Genomic DNA, 13380 nt, shown 5'->3' with positions numbered 1-13380 from the left:
GTGCTCTCAGAACAGAAGAGGACAAGGCTCCTTGCTCAGGGGTCAGCTGGCTCTGGGTGTGTCTGGGGGGAGGCAGGACCCCCAGTGCTCCAGCCCCACCTGTCCTCTGGTTGCAGCGCAGAGGAAGACCCACGAGTTGGGCAGCCGGGCGCACAGAAGGGCCAGAGGAGCTAACGCTGGCAGCAGGGCAATGGCTGTGCAAGGGGACAGGAACGCGTGAGGCCGACACAGCTGCCGCTGGGAGGCGATAAGGCAGGAGGCGGGTGCTGCCGCGTGCCTGGCTGGGGCCTCGCGTGTCTCTGGAGCCGACATTTAGAAAGAGCACCTCTTCCCTCTTGGGTGTTATGCCGTGTTGTCTCCCCCTCACCAGAGCTGACACAGCTTCTGGCTGCTGGGAGAGGGCCATCCACCTCCAGCACAGTGGACTGGCGGCTCCACACCAACAACTCCCTGACCGCACAAGGTCAGCAGGCACCTTGGGGCTGGTGGGGGGAACTCAGCCACTGGACGTGCAGGCTAGCATTGAGCTTGAAGTCCTTAGTGTTGAGCAGCTCTAGGGCCTCAAGGGTCTGGACAGGAGTGGTTGTCACCTCCCACTGCTGACGTCCACAAAGGCAAGAAGGGGACACTCTTTGGGCCCCTGTCTTCCGGTCAGAACATGGCCTGAGTCTGAGCTCAGTCTACTGTTGATTTAAAGAAAAGAAGGGAAACACTTGGGAGGAGAATCAAGGATAAGGGAACCCCTCCCCAACCAAGGAGACTTGATTCCTTCATTTTCCCAGGGCAGAGAGAGGCTGGGAGCCAGCAGCCCTGAGGCTGGAACTCAGACTGCACCCACAGACTGCACCATCAGACTGTTCCCATCAGACTGCACCCATCATCAGACTGCACCCAACATCAGACTGCACCATCAGACTGTACCATCAGACTGCACCCACCATCAGACTGCACCCACCATCAGACTGCACCCATCAGACTTCACCCATCAGACTGCACCATCAGACTGCACCCATCAGACTGCACCCACCATCAGACTGCACCATCAGACTGCACCCATCAGACTGCACCATCAGACTGCACCATCAGACTGCACCCACCATCAGACTGCACCATCAGACTGCACCCATCAGACTGCACCATCAGACTGCACCCATCAGTCTGCACCCACCATCAGACTGCACCATCAGACTGCACCCACCATCAGACTGCACCCACCATCAGACTGCACCATCAGACTGCACCCATCATCAGACTGCACCCACCATCAGACTGCACCCATCAGACTGTACCCACAGACTGCACCATCAGACTGCACCCATCAGACTGCATCCACCATCAGACTGTACCATCAGACTGCACCCATCAGACTGCACCCACCATCAGGCTGCACCCATCAGACTGCACCCACAGACTGCACCATCAGACTGCACCCATCATCAGACTGCACCATCAGACTGCACCCATCATCAGACTGCACCTATCATCACACTGCACCATCAGACTGCACCCATCAGACTGCACCTATCATCACACTGCACCATCAGACTGCACCCACAGACTGCACCATTAGACTGCACCCATCAGACTGCACCCATCAGACTGCACCCACCATCAGGCTGCACCCATCAGACTGCACCCACAGACTGCACCATCAGACTGCACCCATCAGACTGCACCTATCATCACACTGCACCATCAGACTGCACCCATCAGACTGCACCACCTGAACAAGCCGCCCCACTTCTCTAGCCCCACATCCCCACCAGGAGCCGGGAATCGCAGCCCCTACTGACCTCTCAGAGTGGCTGCAGGGACCCAGGGGGCAGCTCGTGTGCTGAGTCTGAAGAAGGGAGGCAAGCTGAGGGGCGCAGAACTATGTGTCTCAGGAGTCAGGCTGGCAGGGCTGGTTTCCTCGTCCTGACTCTGCGGCTCACTTGTTCTGGGATCTTGGCAGAACTCTCTGAGCCTCAGTTCCTACATGTGAAAAATGAACATAAGGATATCTACCTCACTGAACAGCTGAGAGGATTACACGTGAAAATAATATAAACCCACCATCTTTCTCTGGTACCACAGGGCTTGTTCTTCCCCTTTCCTGCTGTTTCATGGAAGGGAGGAGAATAGATGGATAGCAGCGTGTGTGTGTGTGTGTGTCTGTCTGTCTGTCTGTCTGTCTGTCTGTCTCTGTTGCAAACGGGGTGGACAGTTAACACACACCTGCACCACTGTTTCTTGAGGGCTCCTTCACAAGCGTCCCGTCTTTACCTTGGGGAGGTGGCTGCGGCAGGCTGGGAGGCGCGCTGAGTGTGAGGTGGTGCTCCGTCACTGTTCTGGGTACAGTGCCCAGGGCTCCTCCCTCTGCCTGAAGCTCCTCCATGAGCCCCGAGGCTGTCTGACAAAGGGTCCCGAGGAAGGAGGCGTGTGATCTTGAGGGGAGGGGAGGCAGCTGCGTGCTAAGTGTCTCCTCAATGTCAGGAGCAGCACTGAGTGACTTCTTTGGCAGCATATTCAATTTTATTTAGCTGTGCAAGGCTGGTATAAACATCATTTCTACAAATAAAGAAATAGAGAACCAAGGAGGTAAAGGAACTTGAAAATTGTTATCCAACTAGTAATTAGCAAAAGTGGAGCTTGAACACCTGCCTGCCAGACACCAAAGTGAATGCTATTTGTGATACACCCACTTACCCGGCCACTGTGCTCAGGGATTTCCAGGGGAACCGCAGTCCCTGTCCTCAGAGAGCTTCTAGGCTGAGACGGAGCTGGAACACACAAGATTTTTCAGATAAGAGAAACTGGCTGAGAGGGCTGAGACTTCCGGGACAGGGGCTGCTAGCAGTGGGCACAGGCCTGGCCTGACCCACCGTCTGGTTTCCTTTAGGCCCTGTCTGCTTTCTCTCAGGTTCCAGAGCCTGCGTGTGCTCATCTGCACAGCTACTTCAATCACAAGTGCAAGGAAGCTAAATCAGGAGGTGTTGCTAGCCTCGTGGCAGTAGAAATAGTCCAGTGAGGTCTGTGGAAGTGAGATGGAGGAGATGGGCTAAAGAGGCAGCCCAGCAGACGCTGGGCTTGGTCCTAGGGCTTAGTGTTGTGAGAGATTCTGGGAAACTTTCTCTGCCACCCGCTGGTAGCAGGAACCCTGTAAAGAGCACTGGGCCACAGTCAGAGGAACCTGGTTAAGTCTTTATTTGTCAAAATGATGTTTATACCAGCCTTGCATGGCTGAACCCTCTTAGGCCTCAGTTTCCCTACCTGTGAAATGTCAACAACAAAAGCTATCCTTTTGGTCAGACAAGATAATGTGTGCAACAGGGAGGATCCTTGGTTGGAGGTGCTCCGCCCCACTGTCATTTCGCTGAGGTGGAAGCCTCTTGCCCTTCTTTCTCCCGTTCTGGCTCCCTGCCTTTGCTCCCTCTATATGGTGGAGGTGGCTCTCCATAAAGAGAAGCAAGTCACACTGGTGGTTTGCAGGCGACTTGGCATGGATTTGAGTTTCTATTTCCTACAGGATCCAAGACATATGCCTTTCTTTTTCCTGGGCTCCTCAGACAGGCTTTTGCACAAACAAGGGTGGGAAGGGTAACTTTTTGTGCCAACCATTCGGCTGAATACCACTGGGCCTTGCTCCTTCGACACACACTGAAGTCTGAGAAGCTTGGACGGTGAGGGACACTGGGGACATAAGGCTACAGTCCCTGCTCTCAGGGTCTGCCCTGCCTCATGGGGATATGACTGTGTGAGACACCAAACCCTGGTCTTGGAGGGAGCTGGCCTGAGATGCAATCCCAGTTCTGACCACCAGCTGTATGACTTTGAGAGAGTACCCAGTCTCATCTGTGCAGATGCTGCCTTCTTCCCAGGAGGATTTTGAAAAGGGGAAAGGAGAGACTGCACGGAAGGCTCAGTGCCAAGTAGTTACTGTGGAAACACTGGAAGGTGGGTGAGGCAGCTCCAGAGATATCAGCTCCGTTTGATATCTGCCTTGCTAAGATTCTGAGAGGTGATGCAATCTGCTAACACAGCAGGTTTGAGTCTGACTCGAACCCCGGCCCTCTGATGCCTGTCACATGCCTGCCAGTGCTTTGTTATCTTGAGCTTCTTGCTTCCCTGGCCAACTAGTGTGACTCTGTTGCAGATACTGGTAGCGGCTTCCCCAGGAGAGGGGGAGTAGTGGGTGGTCAGGTCCCTTTGTGGGGCACTTGAGTTGGACCTTTCGAATGGCCCAGACTGTTGATATCAACATCAGCTGGGAGAGGAAGCCACTGTGGGGTCCCCGCCACGTGCCTGGTATGCCTCTCCCACCTAATCCTTGCTTGGTTGAGTCCCCAGGGTCCATTATTGCCCACAATCTGCCTTTACTTTTTGCGGCTCTGAGGCCAGCACTCTGAAGTTTTTGTGAATGGTAGACAGGAAAAAAGGCTTTGATTTTTAATAAGCTTCCTCCTCTCCCACATACATCATAATGTGAGATTCCCTCATCCAGGGTTGTGGCAGATGTGAGTGATTTATTAGGCTTTGCAGAAGTGGCAGAAGTGACTGAAAATGAGGTCATTGATCAAGGCTCCGAGAAGCTGCCTCACCAGGTCCCTGCTCTGGGATGCTGCCAGTGGCTCCATACTGCTCCATTATCCTGATGCAAGTCACGGGGAGGTAGGCCAGCTTGCTGAGAACAGACTGTCCCCTGCTTCCACCCAGGAGCAGCTGTAAGGAGAAAGGCTAGCGTTGCAGCAGGAGGAAGTGTAGTTAGACTCTAAATAGGCTAGAATCACCTAATTAAGTAGCTTAATGTATTACGCTGGGTGACTTAGAATGGAAAGTGGGCTGAGTAACTGGGGCAGAAACTTAGGATTGGAAATCTCAAGGAGTCTATGGGAGGTTCCTCAGCTGGTGGGCTGGGTGCATGTTCTGTTCTTCTCCTTGCAGAAGGGATGTTGTGGCAAGAAGCAGAAAGCCTCAGAGCAGCTTCCTCTTCCTCTCCTTCCTGCTTTATTCCCATTTAAAATGGCCAATGATATCATATCTACCATGATAACATATCTACCATGTTAGTGCCTGTTTTCTATTCACTGAGTTTGTTGTTTCTCTCCCACCTTCTGTTTTTCTGACGTCTCTGGTTTTAATTGAGCATTTTATGTGAATCTATTTTCCTTTCTAAAAATATTATTGTGTGCCTACTGTGTACCAGTACCATGGCCGGTGCTAGGAATACAACATTGAACCAGACCTGACTCCCGTCACTGGGGAACTTGCAGTTATATGCTCAGGGAGGAAAACATAGTTTTAGTGATTGCCCCGCATGGCGAAGAGGACGGTATCAGCCTTCACCTTGATCTAGGTGAGCCGACTGCGAGAAGGCCTGGGAAGGGCACCTGGGCAATGCTGGGTGCTTCCCAGTCTCTCACTGCATCAGGACCCTCCTTCTCCCCAGCCCATCTCTGGAGGTGCTACAGAAAAGAGGAGAAAAGCCTCCAGTCCAAAAAGTCGGAAAGGCAGGGTGGGACAGGGCTCAGGGCTGGCAGCCGTTGCTGAACTTTGCTGTGTGCTGCTGCCCGAGTGGCTGCGCTGGCTCGGGGACTGGGCCTGGCCTGCAGCTTCGTGTGAATGTCCTGCACACTGCGGGGATCAGTGAGTAGGCCTGTGGTGGGGCTCAAGACAAAGGAAGCGTGAAGAGGCACAAAGGAGGGACGATGGGAAGCTGCTGGGTGCTGGAGTTCTTACTGCTGTAATTGGGGCTCCAAATTTCCACCAACCTGAACGTGAGGCGGGAGCAAGGACAGGACCTGGGAAAATATGACTGCAGCTTCTTCCAGGTCCCAAGAGCAGTACTTCCTTGGGTTGGGATACAGCAGGAGGGACTGAAGTTAGATCCTGGGTAGGACTTTCTGGTGTAAAAGTACAAGCTATGGAATAAAGGCCTGTGGGTGAGATGGGACCTCTCTTTGGAAAGATTTCCACAGAGGAGGGTCTCCCTGTTCTCCTGTCCTCCTCCCACATCTGTTGCGTCTTTCCTAGAGGGCTGATGCTGTGACTTAGGGGACCCTGAAAGCCAAAGCCGCTTTCTTGGTGGTTCACTGGTAAAGAATCGCCTGCACTCCAGGAGACTTGGGTTCAATCCCTCAGTTGGCAAGATCCTCTGGAGAAGGAAATGGCCACCCACTCCAGTATTTTTGCCCAGGAAATCCCATGAACAGAGGATCCTGGTGGGCTACAGTCCATGGGGTCACAAAAGAGCTGGACGTGACTTAATGACTAAACAACACCAATGAGGCCCAGGAGGCTAAAGCAGAGTAAGGACCCGAGTCCTCTGAGAGCAGCGGCCTCCGCAGGGCGAGCACCACCACCCCCAGGCCAGGGGAGGCCTGGGGGGCGCCCCTGTGACTCCACGCTCTGGTCTGCTCTCTGGTCTCAGTGGGCTACCCCCTTTGGGCTGCTCTTGACTCTGCTCACTGTCTCTCTACCCAGGATGGGTCATGGCCCCTTGAGGGAAACAGGCCTTCAGGCAGATATTGAGTACTCTACAGTTCCAGACAGACTAGAAGATGAGCAGAGGAGGGTGGGAGACAGCGTCAGAGCCCCCCAAGACTGTCCCCCCGTCTCCACTCTCTGCACCGGCCGCTTACTTGTGAGAGCTTTACTGGACTTAGTCAGGAATTAAGGTTTCTCCAGGGCCTTGTGTGGGGTGTAGTGCTGGGCTCAGCAAGTTCCCCATGCCCGTCCATTCCCCACCCAAAGACTCAGACACTAGTCAGATCAGGGGACACAGACTAGTTCTGTACCAAGGCTGAATTCAGGAGGGGAGCTGAAGTGAAACAAGTAACTTTTTGTTTCTCTAAGTTGCTGCAACCTGATTTGTTTCTCTTCAGGAGCTGACTGTGTTTTCTGGTAGAGCCAGGGGTGTCCTTGGGAGAGGGGCGGTGGTAAGAGGAGGCACCAGTTGCTACTATTCACAGAGGGGCCTTGTGGTCACAGTGAGCTTGCCAAGTAGGTCCTCTTGTGCCAGTGTGCTGAGGACAAAGCAAGGCTCAAGGAATTGTTACTTGGCCAAGGCCACAGACTGTTAACTGGTAGTGCCAAAGCTTAAACTCAGATCTGACTCCATAGCATTCTTCATTCATTGGAAAAGAGTTTCACCCAAGCTCATTCCCTCCTGCAAAGCCTGGACCAGAACTCAGCTCCATTTTCCTATAACATCAGGTCTTTCCACTCTGTTGGAAAAGAATTTGACACCCTTTACCACCGTGGTCAAACCAGAAAGGCCTCACCGTGCCAACCACTCATAGGTCATCAAATCTATATGCAGACAGGATTTTTTTTTTCCATGCCACCGAATGAGTCAGAAAGTCTCCCACAGCAGGTGGGGCTATCTGGCCTTGATGTTTTCACCATCCTGGACTTACCCCCAAGAACTGGAGACAATCAAATCTGAGAGCAGGAAATGGCCAGGAATGCTGAGGTCTGGGTCCTGTTTTCCTGAGTTTGAAGTTCAGGTAAGACACTCTCCTCCCTGAAGACCACCCTGTTCCTGGGATGTGGGGCTTCACTGGTCTCAGGAGTCAGAGTACTGGGCTGGGGAGGAAGTGACAGCATCTCAAAGTCACCCAGGGGACTGTGTCAGAGCACAGTCCCGGGTCTCCTGCTGCTTGTGTAGGGATGTTCTGATATGCCCTGGACTGCAGGAAAGGCTTGGGGATGTAGGCAAGGTTCCCTGGGGGCTCAGACAGTAGAGAATCTTCCTGCACTGCAGGAGACCCAGGTTCAATCCCTGGGTCAGAAAGATTCCCCTGGAGAAGAGAATGGCAACCCACTCCAGTATTCTTGCCTGGAGAATCCCATGGAGAGGAGCCTGGCGGGCTACAGTTCCTGAGATCGCAAAGAGTAGGATACGACTTAGTGACTAACACTTTCACATTCATACTTTGAGAGCATGCCTTCCCTGAATCACCCTCCCCCTGCAGCGTCCTCCGCATCAGATGCTCTGAACAAATCCCAACCCCTCTTCGTGAGGATGAGAGGACACAGCCAGAGAGGAGAGGGGCTTTGTCACAGGCTCCTAGGCCTCTAGAGGAGCTTGTGATGTCAGTTATCTGGACTGCTTTTGAGTCTGGGGCTGAGGCCAGGAACTTTTATTGGCCTTGTATGTTTTATTTAGCCTGGACTGCTCTTCCATCAGAGATTTAGGAGCTATACCTCCCCTGTCAGAAGGGGAGTTCCCTTGGGGCAGAGAATAGCATGTGTCTTCCACTCATTCCCAGATTCAAGGAAGCTCTGAATCTGAAGCAGAGAGGGTGGGGGAAGTTGTTTCAGAATAGAGGACGTTACTGGGTCACATGCTGCTGCTGCTGCTGCTAAGTCGCGTCAGTCGCGTCCAACTCTGTGTGACCCCACAGACGGCAGCCTACCAGGCTCCACCATCCCTGGGATTCTCCAGGCAAGAACACTGGAGTGGGTTGCCATTTCCTTCTCCAACTGGGTCACATACATAGATATAATTGTTTTTCCTACCGGTCTGTTGAATTGTTTGTCCTCAGAACATGACCAGGAGTTATTTCCAAGGTCCATTACCCTACTAGCATAATTAATTTATCCAGCTCTGTTCTTTCAAGGAGTTTAGTGTCTTCCCCCACTGTCTGTAGCTCTGCAAAGTAGCCCTGAGGGTTTCAGATGGATCCTGTTTTTGGGGATTGGTAACACTGATATTTAGAGGTGGTGGGTAATGCCACAGGGCCTAAAGCAAACAATATTCAAGGCAGGATAATTAGGACCCAGACATCCTGGTCCTTCCCTGGGGCTTCTGATCCAGACTCCCGGGGGAATGTTACTATTAAATATTTTGTCCCTGGAGTGTGCTTTTCATTGTATATGGTTTCCTGTTTCCTTTGAAAGGGAGAATTTCTCTGCAGGAAGTAGTTTAGTAGTCTGAAAGTCTTACGTCCCTGATCTTGAGATCCAAGTTTCCATTTATAAGTAGCTAAGATCTATGATAAGAAGGGAGGCAAGGAAGGAGGTAACCCGAGCTGTGGAATATGACTCCTTCTCACACGGCAAGAAAGGGAAGGGAAGATGGAGGATTCAGCCGCAGACTATCCAAACTGCATGTTGCAGAAAGGTGTGGGCCCCTTCCAGTCCCCTACTCAGTCTGCATGCCTAAGGCCTTGGTGAGAAGCAGGTGACGATGGCCTGCGGACCCTGCCCTGGTCTCAGCAGTTCACAGGACACTTCGTCACCCCTGCCTCCAAACAGAACCATGTGTAGCCTTTTCCACACTCATTCTTTGGATTATCTCTCTTCTTTTGAGTTAACACATATTTATTAAAAGTCTGGCCAGGTCTTTCGTCTCTCTAGCAGGGAGTTCTTTGTGATAACTACACTCAATTGCTCCTGCTCCAGCTTCACTCCTGAACCATTGGGATCTAACCTGGAACACAGAAAGTATTAGGTGTTTACAACCGAGGGCTTTTAATGCCTTCATTAGGAACTGGTAACATAGGCCATGAAGCATCTGAAAAGTCAAAGAGGGGATAGTGAGGTAACTCAGACATTAGCAACAAAGAAGCTACCCCTAGGCTGAAGGACAAAAAAGGAGGTGGTCCCAGAACCCAGGGGCTGTGGGCGGTTAGTGGAAGCTGGAACCACAGTGGGCCTGATAGCCGGAGGTGGAGCCAAGGAAGAGATTTAACCTCTGCCTGAGACCCTCCTGTGACAGAGAGGTGGGTGGAAACATCCTTCCATCTCCTCCTTCCAGCAGTCCAATGCCTTCGATGAACTGAGTGACCCAGGCCCTTGGGAGATGCAGGCTTCAGGAGTTAGCCCCCATCCCCTGTGACTCAGAACAGGGCAGGGTCGGGGGTGTGGGGCGGGTAGGGTGCCCAGCCTGAAGACAGCACACCTGTCTTGTCTGTGCAGGGCTGGAGCAGCTTCTCTGAGCGCCTTGCTCTGTTGGCCAGTTCTTTGTCCACCAAAGACTTTTTGAGGATCTGTTTTCCTCCCTTCTCTCTTCTTTGTCCAGTGCATCTTTCCTGCCTAGGTCCCCGGGTCTCTTTATCACCTGGTGGCATTCTAAGCTTTTCCTGTTCTAAGGAGCTTATTGTTCATGGTATCAGAGTCTGCCTAAAAATTAGTCCACAACGGTGTCCCTGAAGAGCCGTCCTATGACGCTGTAGGCAGGCAGAGGCCAGGCCTCTCTGCAGTCGGGTCTCCAACCCATGAAGAGGGCTTATTCATAATGCAAAGGGCCAATGCAGAGCTCAGGCATGGTCATAGCTCCTGCTGGAATTTAGCTTGAGATGGAAATGCTCTGGGAGACTCTGGGGAGACTGGTTCTGGCTGGGGAAGCCTCTGCTGGTCTCACTGTGTGTTGGGAGCAGGACTGCTGTGTGTGTTGGAGCCTGGCTGGCGGCCTGGTGACACTCACTCATACCGCTCAGAAGAGGCCCTCGTCCTCAATCAATCATGAATGGTCAAATAAGTCATTTTTATTTGTTGCTGAATAAAATGTGGTTGCCACTGCGTAAATCATAAAGATTGAATAAATGGATATATGGATTCATGTGTCCATTTTTACGTGTATTTATTCACGTTGAGGGGTTGGGAGAGGAGAAGGGCCCCTGGTGAGAGAGGGGTCAGGCTCAAGGCGGGGTACCACTGTTCCCTCAGTGGTAGGGATCAGAAACTGAGTCTCAGCCTGATGGTGCTCTCTCTCACTTGGACATCCAAACTCAGCAGCAGGTCCTGTGGGCTGTGCTCCCAACACCTCTGACAGCCGGGAGCTCCTCCCCACCCCCACCGTCACCTACCCGAGGTCACCACCTCGCCTCTCGCCTTCATGCGTGTAAGTCACTTCAGTCATGTCCGACTCTTTGTGACCCCATGGACTGGAGCCCACCAGGCTCCTCTGTCAGTGGGATTCTCCAGGCAAGAACACTGCAGTGGGTTCCATGCCCTCCAAGGGATCTTTTCATCAAACCACGTCTCTCATGTATCCTACATTGGCAGGTGAGTTCTTTACCATTGAGCCACCATGGAATAGGGAATCCCTGCCTCTTGCCTGGACAGCTGAAATAGGCTCCCTGTGGTGTTCTTGCTTTCCCCGCTGCACAAAGCACACTCCACACCGCAGCGCGAGGTATCTTTTAAAAACCGAAATTGGATTATATTCTTGCTTTGCTTACAACGGCTTTCCCTGCACCAGAACAAAACCTTGAAATCTTTCATGTGACCTGCCCAGCCCAGGGGGCTCCCCCAGACCACAGCTCTGACTGCCCTGCCCTGTGTCTTGCCCTCACTAGGCTACAGGGGTGGGCAGGGCTCTCCCTGGTTCCTTCAGTGATGTCTTCGAAGGGCTGCCCACCCCGCTTGCCTGCGGTGGGGCCCCACATGGTGTTTCAGTGCCTCGACGCTATTGCTTCCCCTTTGTCTGGGGCAGTCATCTCTCTGACTAGCTCTCAGCACAGCCCCAGGGGTGATGAGGCCTTAGACCATGACTTGAGGGGGACAAGCACTTGTCCTATTGAACATGCCCCACTCTATGTGCACCCCAGAACTTGCAGCCTCTGCTGCTCTTTCCCACATGTAAGGAGAAGTGAGTTTTTCTCCCAGCCCCGGGAGATAGCCCTTCCTGTGAATGCCTGCCCCTACCCCACCAAGGTTCTGAGTCTAATCCTTTCCCACTATGGAAAAAATAGCAAGAAAAACAGATGAGAACTGATACCGTAGGCTGCAGGGTCTGCTGGGACCTGGTCCTGGAGGAGCCCCAGGAAAGCTTTAACCCCAGGGCTCCAGGCAGTTGAGAAAGGTGCGGGAAGGAGAAAAGGGGGGCACCTCTTTAGACAGAAGCTGCCTCCTCCTTGTCTCCCATCTGGGACACTGTCAGAGTTCAGGTCCTCTCTTGGTGGGTCATTGCCCAGATGTGAGTCCTGGGCTAGGCACCCCCGCCTCCAGTCCTCAGGCTGGATGGCAATACCAGAGCTCACCGTGTCTACCCTTCCTTCTCCGGGTAGTACCACCTGTGGACAGGCATTTTAAAGCTTGTCAGAAAGGGATGTTCCGAATCTGCTTATCATCCACAACTAAACAACCCATAGTCAGCCTGCAGGGTGGTCGTGCGGATGACCTGAGACATGAATGTGAAAGCACCTTATAAGTGGCACACGTGATGTGAACACAGAGGTGATAAACTGTGACAGGGAACGCCTGCCTCCACCCTTCCTTCTGCAGCTGCAGCCCCATTTGGCCCTGCTGAGGCTCACCCCAGGGTCCTGCCCCCTGCTTGTGACAGCTGTGACAGAGTGCCTTTCTCTTTTGTAGAATGATCTTCAGTCCTTTAGTCACAGCCCATAGACTCTGCCAGAACTTCTTTCACCATGGGACACATGGGAAAGCAATTGGAGCTCATCAGAAACAAATCCTGAGCCAGATGATTGCAGACACATTGGGCTACGTTTGCTGAACATCTAAAGATAGCAGGGTTTCCCAGGTGTGTGTGTTTTCAGGAGCTTTGGAGGGGTAGGAGCTCAGGCACAGGAATGTTGGTGGGGTGCTTACAGAGCATTTCACATATATTAACTCATCCGAAGTAGGTCCCATAGTCTCATCTTACAGAGGAAGAATTGACCAAGTAGGTTGCAGACCTGGGACTCAGATATGGATCTGTGGCTCCAAAGTATGCACCAGGCTTGCTATTCTGCTGGGGATTCAAGAGGCAGAAATAGGCTTTAGTTACAGCAAGAATGCAAGGATTCAGTTCAGTCACTCAGTCGTGTCCAACTCTTTGTGACCCTCCTGTCCATCACCAACTCCCAGAGCTTGCTCAAACTCATGTTCATTGAGTCTGTGATGCCATCCAGCTATCTCATCCTCTGTCATCCCCTTCCCTTCCCACCTTCAATCTTTCCCAGCATCAGAGTCTTTTCAAATGGGTCACTTTTTCCCATCAGGTGGCCACAAAGCATTGGAGTTTCAGCTTCAACATCAGTCCTTCCAATGAACACCCAGGACTGATCTCCTTTAGGATGGACTGGTTGGATCTCTTTGCAGTCCAAGGGACTCTCAAGAGTCTTCTCCAACACCACAGTTCAAAAGCATCATTCTTCGATGCTCAGGTTTCTTTCTAGTCCAAGTTATTTCTCACATCCATACATGACCACAGGAAAAACCATAACTTCAGATAGGCACAAGCAATCTGGGCAGCTTTCAAGACTCCTCAGAGCTCTGGGGACACAAGATTACAGAGTAGGGGACGGGAACCACGCTGTGGTGTTGGAGTGTTCTAAGGGCCTCAGTTTCCCCACTGGGATGATGAGTTTGGAAACGAGGTTCCCAGGGTCCCTTCTAGTGCTCATTTTTTAGGCGGGGTGGGAGTGGGTCCAGCTTCTCACATCCCCC

General features: G+C 52.4%; 1 protein-coding gene across 9 annotated transcripts in view; it reads left to right on the top strand.

The window, feature by feature from the left end:
• The window catches only part of ADORA1 (adenosine A1 receptor), a 43718-nt gene that overhangs the window by 24470 nt on the left and 5868 nt on the right, over positions 1 to 13380 (top strand). Inside the window, exon 1 of one of the 9 annotated variants that reach the window (XM_086345804.1) lies at positions 12304 to 12472. The exons of the other annotated variants lie outside the window; for them this stretch is intronic. The gene's annotated coding sequence lies outside the window, so the exon portion shown is untranslated. Of the gene's footprint in view, positions 1 to 12303; positions 12473 to 13380 lie in introns of those variants that run through there. 9 annotated transcript variants of the gene reach the window in all.

Source organism: Bos grunniens, chromosome 16 (genome assembly GCF_055505025.1).
Source record: "Bos grunniens cultivar Pamir isolate PY7600 chromosome 16, Bosgru_T2T1.0, whole genome shotgun sequence".
In the NCBI taxonomy this organism is placed as follows: Eukaryota; Metazoa; Chordata; class Mammalia; order Artiodactyla; family Bovidae; genus Bos; species Bos grunniens.
This window is presented reverse-complemented; position numbering and strand designations above follow the sequence as displayed.